General features: G+C 38.3%; 1 pseudogene; it reads right to left on the reverse strand.

Annotated features, from left to right (window-relative positions):
• Positions 1 to 3,992: 3,992 nt before the first annotated feature.
• On the reverse strand, positions 3,993 to 6,113 carry LOC131028774 (cytochrome P450 78A4-like; annotated as a pseudogene).
• Between the last annotated feature and the right edge of the window lie 1,105 nt (positions 6,114 to 7,218).

Below are 7,218 nucleotides of genomic sequence, written 5' to 3' on the forward strand. Positions count from 1 at the left end.
AGTTACTTGAATCACATGAGATATTCCGTAGGGTAGGCTTACACCTTAGGCACATGTTTTTATCTAGCATTCTTCCCGTAATTAATCAAATAGATTATTTCTTCATTCAATTTTGATATTTAATCCTTTTGACAACTATTTTTCTTTGTAAGGATTTTAGATTATTTATCTTACCACTCAACCTTTCCTCTAATTCTTCATTTTATTTCTTTCACTAGTTTTTCCAAAATATCTTTTTAAGACATCAAAATTTTATTTTCATTGTTCACTCTTTTACAAATATTTCACATTGGAAAAAATAATTTAATATCTTTCCTTTTTTCTTGAAAATTAAAAAATGTTACCTTCTAAAATTAGCACCCTCTTTGTTCCTTTATAAATTATGACATCATTAGTTCATTATCAAAGGGAACATAGTGTTGAGACTAGTTTATTTTCTAGGATTTCAGTGCATTTCCTAAGATGGTTCATTCATTTTGGCTATAACTCTAAACCCTAGTGTATGTTATGTTGCTTTATTTTTTAATTTTATGATGAATTGACTAGCCCTTAGAGGGATTTTAAGTTTTATTTTTATGTCTTTAATGTCTTCTATCTACTCACCCTTTCATCCTAGCAATCATTCTAGGAAATCAACCTCTCATGCCTAAGTAATATAATGAAGGGCTCATGCGCTATGCTACCATAACTGTACTTACATTAGTTGTCTTAGTCATGCCAAGCCTATGGGTCCATGAAGGTGAGGTTTCAACATTTTATTTATAATTTTCTCTTTCATTGTATAATGATTTCTAAATATTTTAGCTTGATGACTTTGTGCTCATGTGGTACACTACCAAGTGTCCCTCTCAATGGTTTTTTCTCATGATAGAAACATGTTGCATCATTTATAGGTGGAAAGCTCTTATTTATATTGCACTCTTTATTTCTAGTGCAATTTATCAAAAAAAAGAAAGTTGAATGTGCACTCATGTTGTACTACAACATGTGGAGATGACATGGAATAGGCCTAAAATCTTACAAGGTTTCTAACAAGCATATAGGAAAATGACTAAGTGCCACATGTTGTGCCTTCATTGTAGCAGAACAATCATTCACAATGCAAGATGTAAATGTAAGATCCATTAAAATATATGCTAAGGAACTCTACCAACATGTGTCAAACCTAGTATAAAGATACTTGGCATCCTTGTTAGAAAGGCTTAATAGAAAGTGTGGGCCCCTGTAATGACTTAGAATCAACATTACAAGTGGAAAGTTTCTAGTGTAATACATATTTTAGTTCACAATGTGATTCAACCAATCAAATTTTAAATTATTTTATATTATAATATTGGGTATATGATAACCATTGATTTGTGTGCCCCCTCTAGGAGTGATGGTCTAGATTTGGAAATTAAGAATGGTTGTCTCCAGACACATGTTTACTCATATGCACCATTTAAATAGGAAATGATCAATATATACTCATTTTTCTCATGGTTTTGCATCATTTCCATTCATATTACTCATTTAAAGTATCCAAAAGTGATATGTGTGAAGAAACTAATTAGTTGGAGCTCTCTCAAAAGTTGATATTATGAAAGTTAGGGTTCATTGCACAAAGGAACGGGTGAGTGGAAGCTTTCTTATCTTATTTTAAAGGTGAATTATATGTATTTGAATGATCAAATTAAGGTTTCTTGATCATTTTAATATATTTATAAAGTATAATTGAGCCCTAATTATTGTGCTATAATCCCTAATGAAATGAGTTAGACTGTTTCCTAGAATACAATATAGACTACAATAATAAAGTGAATGCTAGAGGAGGATATCTTGATATATTTACTAAGATCTTCTAAAAGAGAAAAGAATACCTAATAGTATAGGATTCTATGAGATAGATTAAATGATGGGGCTAAGTCCATAAGGGATAGAATCTTCCCTCCCCAAGATTGGAATTTATTTAATTTATGGTATGGATGAAGTGAATTTCTTGATTGATCTCAAATATCTAAAATTTGGACTTAGGAAAATTGGTGGTCCCAAATTTCTTCACCAACATGGATCTAATTAAAGCTATTATAAGGAGATATGACTCAAAATTTAGGTTAATAATGAAAGAAAAGGATGATTTTTTTATGAGATTGAATAGAGAAAATATATGTGAAGTGTTTAATTTGAACATGGCTACCAATTGTCTTATAGATTTTTACTCATTATGTAGAGATTATAATTTATAGATAAGAATAGCTATAGGGTAATGTGGCTCTCACACTATAGGAAAAGAGCCTTGAATAAAATATTGGTCAAATTTGCTAGAAAGGAAGTTGAGTCATTTGTTGTTGATATATTTAAAGCCTAATTCATCAAGACCTATTATGCTCCATGCGAAGTTTTGATAGTGGATGTCAAGTGTTAGATGTTAATTAATCTTATGATGATAATTACAGATGTTCAACATACATATAAAAAAAACATCATTCATTGTTCTACTTTCATTGAAATTGTAATCCATAGTGACTTGGTATTCAACAGAGATGATGAAAAAATGATGCACTCTAAATGGTATTCTCTATTATGCCATTTCCTCTTTATACAACTAAAGGAAAATATGGAATGTTGCAAATGGTTTGAGACTGCACAACACTAAGGGAGTTTTCCTACTAGTCTATGCATGGACTTACATATGAGACAACATTTTTAATAATCTAACTATATGGTGTATAAGGAGTGTTTCATCCAAGTGGCCCTAAAGAAACTAAGATTCCAAACAAGAACATTGTTTAAATAAGTCATAAAATTTCTAGTGCTAAAGGGATATGGAGCTTTAGGTTGGAGTTAGGAAAATTTGGGGTGACCCAAGGAATATTGATCAGATTAGGCTTGGAGTAAATGAGTCCAAATTTTACCACCAATTTGATAAGATTGAAGATGTTGTGAGGAAATACATCTATAATGTAGAGGCAAGGGAAATAAAAGTGAAATGGTGCATAGTCTCAAGGGGAGAGAAATAAAAGAGAACACAAAGAAAATATAGATCCTATCATAAAGATAAATAATATGTTGGATAATATTGGTACTCTTTCCCCTAAGAACCTTACACTACTTGGAATAATAATAATACAAGATGCATTAAAAACAAACAAATAACTTGAAAATTTGATGTAGCAACTTGAGGTGTCATCTTCATCAAATGATCCTTTAAGGGTGCATGCAAATAAACCAAGTGGTGTTCAACCCTTGATTGATTATTCTATTCACTATGCAAAAATAGAGGAGGTGGGACAAAATGCACTAGATCTTGAAGAAGTAAACCAAATCTTGGATTCCCCTCTAAAGTTCCAAATTGATGGTGTCCCTCATGAGAGAATGATCATTGAAATTATCTCTAATGGAGATGAAGGTAAATGACATCAAAGCCCTTACATGTACCTATTTTTTTCAAATGATTAATTTCTTAAATCCAACAAATTTAAGGATTTTTCCACAAAGAACAATATGGAGCTATTCTTTAGGATATTGAATACAAAGGGGGAGGATTCACCTTAAGAATTAAAAGAGTAAAAATAAAGTGGTAGTAGAAGTTGACTTCTATGTCAACAACAATACTTTTGAGGAAGGAAGAAAAACAATAAAAGAGAGTGTGTTTGTTTGCTGCTGCCCTAGTAACATTCCACTATTCAAAATCCAAGAAAATAGTGATACTAAGAAAATTGTTTATTCTTACACGATTAGTGATGTCACTGAATTGCTCTTAGTCTATTGAATTGAGCTAGTTGAAATAATCCTTCATAGATTGTGCATTTCGTTAGTATGACGACTAATACATGAGATTGCTTGGAGAATAATATATTTACATAATTTCATTGTATGTTGAAGAGTTCTTAGAAATAAAAAGAAAACAAATCATAATAAAATGCAGGATCATCAAAAGAAATAACTTGCTAAGACATTAGGATGGCACATATTATTAATAAAATAGACACTCGCTACATAGGACAGTTGGGGAAATTAAGAATTCCTATGCATTCCTAATAATCAGTCAAAAATTTGTTCGGGCTGTTGCAGCCGAGAAAACGCCAGAGCAGTGGTTACAAAATTGAATCTTTGAGAGCCGGAATAGCGGCTCAAAGATTTTGAAGCGACAAAAGGTGCGTCCACCACATATTCACTGTCACCAGAGTTTACACAACCATTGCACTGTTACGGTAGATATAACCGCAAGACGCCATATTTAAAACCAAAAAGCAGGATAATGGACGAGCGACGGGCATTCATTTCTCAGACTACTTTCAGATCGACCCTCACGATAGGAACAGCATGAAGCGGGTAAAGCATCTCGCAGGACAGCTTAAGAACCTCAGACAAATCGACTGGATGCAGCTCGTGTGCAACCCAGTGGAAATGGTGCAGCAGTCTGGCCACCCAAAGATGAACAGTAGAAAGACCCAGAGCTTTTCCACGGCAGACCCGACGACCCTCCCCAAAGACCGCAAGCCTCAAGTCGTTCCCTCTGACGTCCACATTCTCACCGCCCTCGGATTCAAGGAACCTCTCTGGCCGAAACTGTTCCGGGGAATCCCAAATGAGCGGGTCATGTGTTATCGACCACGTATTTACCATGGCGGTGGTGCCCTCCGGCACACAGAACTTCCCATCACCGACAATGGTGTCCCGAGTGGAGAGTCGGGCCCATGATAGGAGTGGACCAGGTGGGTGCATTCGCAGAGTCTCCTTCACCACCGCCTGCAGATAAGGAAGCTTACAGATGTCCGAGTCTCTCACGCTTCTGCTCTTTCCCACCACGACCTCCAGTTCTTCCTGAACCTTCCTCTGAGCTTCTGGTTTCCTCACCATCTCCGCCATGGTCCACTCTGTCAGTAGTGCTGTCGTGTCTGTCCCACGAAATATGAGGTCCCTATCATACCCAGAAATGAAAAAACAACAATAAACAATGAAAAACAACAATAAACAACAAGATGAGGTCCCTATCATACCCAGAAATGAAAAAACAACAAGATACAACAAGATGAAATCTTCATCATACCCAGAGAACAGAGATCATGTCTTCATCGTCCAGCTTGTCTTCTCCAATAAGAGACAACAGAACATCGACAAAATCAGAGTCGGCTGTGTCGTTAGCCTTATTTTTGATTCGGTGCTCCTGGATAATATTCCTCACGAAGCTTCGCACGCGTGATACGAGGCTGGAGCAACGCGAGTGGATGCGGAGGGGATCCAGGAACTTCAGCCAGAGAAGATGATCGGCCCAGTTAAACGCTCCAAGAAGCTCGAATCCCTCCTCCACCATCTCTCTCAGACTCCTCACTTCCTCGCTCTCACCACAGATATCAAACCTCCGCCCGAACAGGCTCCCCATGATATTTTTCAGCGCCGCCGCTTGTAAATGGCGGCGCAGCCGCACAACGCCGCTGGAAACATACTCATCGTGTATATTCTTCACCATGACAAGCAAGTCTGCTTATCGCCCTGGCTCGTGGGCGGCGATCCTGCGGGGGGCGAAGAGATGGGCTGCGGAAATCCGGCGGAGCATTCTCCAGTATTCACCGTTGGGTGCAAAGCCAATAGCGCGCGCGAACATGAGCTGCTGAGCGGATTGCTTGAGCGGCCTATCTGAGAAATTAACGGAGCTTAGCAACTCTCGAGCCACCCCAGGATCAGATGTTATGACAGCCGGAGTTGAACCTAAGATAAAGGCCATCAGCTTCTTTGCACCATGAATACTAGCCGACCGAGCGAGCCTTCGATGGGCAAGACCACGGCTCATATCAATGAGGCTTCCGATGATGGGAAAGCCTCTGGGCCCAGGAATGGCGGCGCCACCATTCTTCCTTGCGGCCCATGCACATCCTCCCGGGCTCAACCATGCAACCACGACGGCACAGGCAGCCACGTCACGAGAAGAATTGCCAAGTAAAGCGGCCATGCAGAAAACATGTCATCCATGTTGTGTAGTATGTTGCCACGTCCATCCTTCGCGAACAGTGGAATGGCATATAGCCACCACCCTCCTCCGCCACCACAACTCCCACTACGACTCTCCATTGCAGGAAGGAAAATGCAAATGGAGAAAAATGCACCTTACAAGTTCCAGCCGAGCAGTAGATGTGGATGCAAATATGACTGAGAATCAGACCATTTTATAGAGATTCCAACTTGAGGCTCGATGGACAGGGAGAGAGAAAAGTGGGGAACCGATTGCGAGTGGTGGAGCAACACGTTCCGATCATTATTACTTGTTTTTGGAGCTCCAATAAACAGATTTGTGACCGCTAACACACATTGGAATCAAAGCGGCGGTTTCCAATCCCATTTGCGGATTCTACCGGGGCAAAAAATAAACGGCCCATAAACGGAAAATGGAGGAAAAGCCAGCTAAGTAGAGTGGCTATTTGAGTGACAACACAGCGTTGAGAGTTCACTTGGCAATAATGTTTTTCGAGGACTGTAATAAAATTTCGCCTTCCCAATACGGGCAGCGATTTAATTCCTCCATATTTGTCCATGTCAACAGTTTCGAGAAGTTATTGGCCGTACAATCTTGTTTCCTTATTAAATATTCCTTTCAGAATTGATACGCAAGGATTGATGATGTCTCATTTCCGAAGAGTTCCAGTACAGTACCAAAGTATACGGTTGATTTGAGGAGTTGAAGCTTAGGAAAACACGAGTACAAAATTTATGCTATATTCATGTGAACTAGGGCCCTAGAAAAAGGGCAATAAATATATGGACAAAATTCAGAAAGGAAGGATAGAGAAAATAAGATGATTCAAACCAATGTAAATATATATCACTTTCTGATAATTAACAAGAGACGCGTAGTGTAAAATCGAGGTTCGTATAAATGAAAGAAAATTAAAATTGAAATCAGAATCCCAAGAATCATACCAACAGTTCCTTAGACCTAGAAACAACGCAGTATTCAATTTGCTGATTTATTCTAGGGCATCAATCAGAGGATTTTAGGTTCATACATTTATGTAGTCTCTAGCGCATAGCATGTGAAGTCAATACAGTTACCATGGTAAAAAGTGATTAAATAGTCTCTGTGTGGGCATCTCTTATGTTGGCCCTGTCTGTATAGATGGCTACAAGAGCCCTCAATGTCCAAAGAATGCCCTGTTTGCAAGGCCACTGTAGTGGAAGATAAGGTGATACCCTTGTATGGAAGGGGCAAAGTGGGATCTGTTGATCCAAGGACAAAGTCGG

Source organism: Cryptomeria japonica, chromosome 1 (assembly GCF_030272615.1).
Source record: "Cryptomeria japonica chromosome 1, Sugi_1.0, whole genome shotgun sequence".
NCBI classification, from domain to species: domain Eukaryota; kingdom Viridiplantae; phylum Streptophyta; class Pinopsida; order Cupressales; family Cupressaceae; genus Cryptomeria; species Cryptomeria japonica.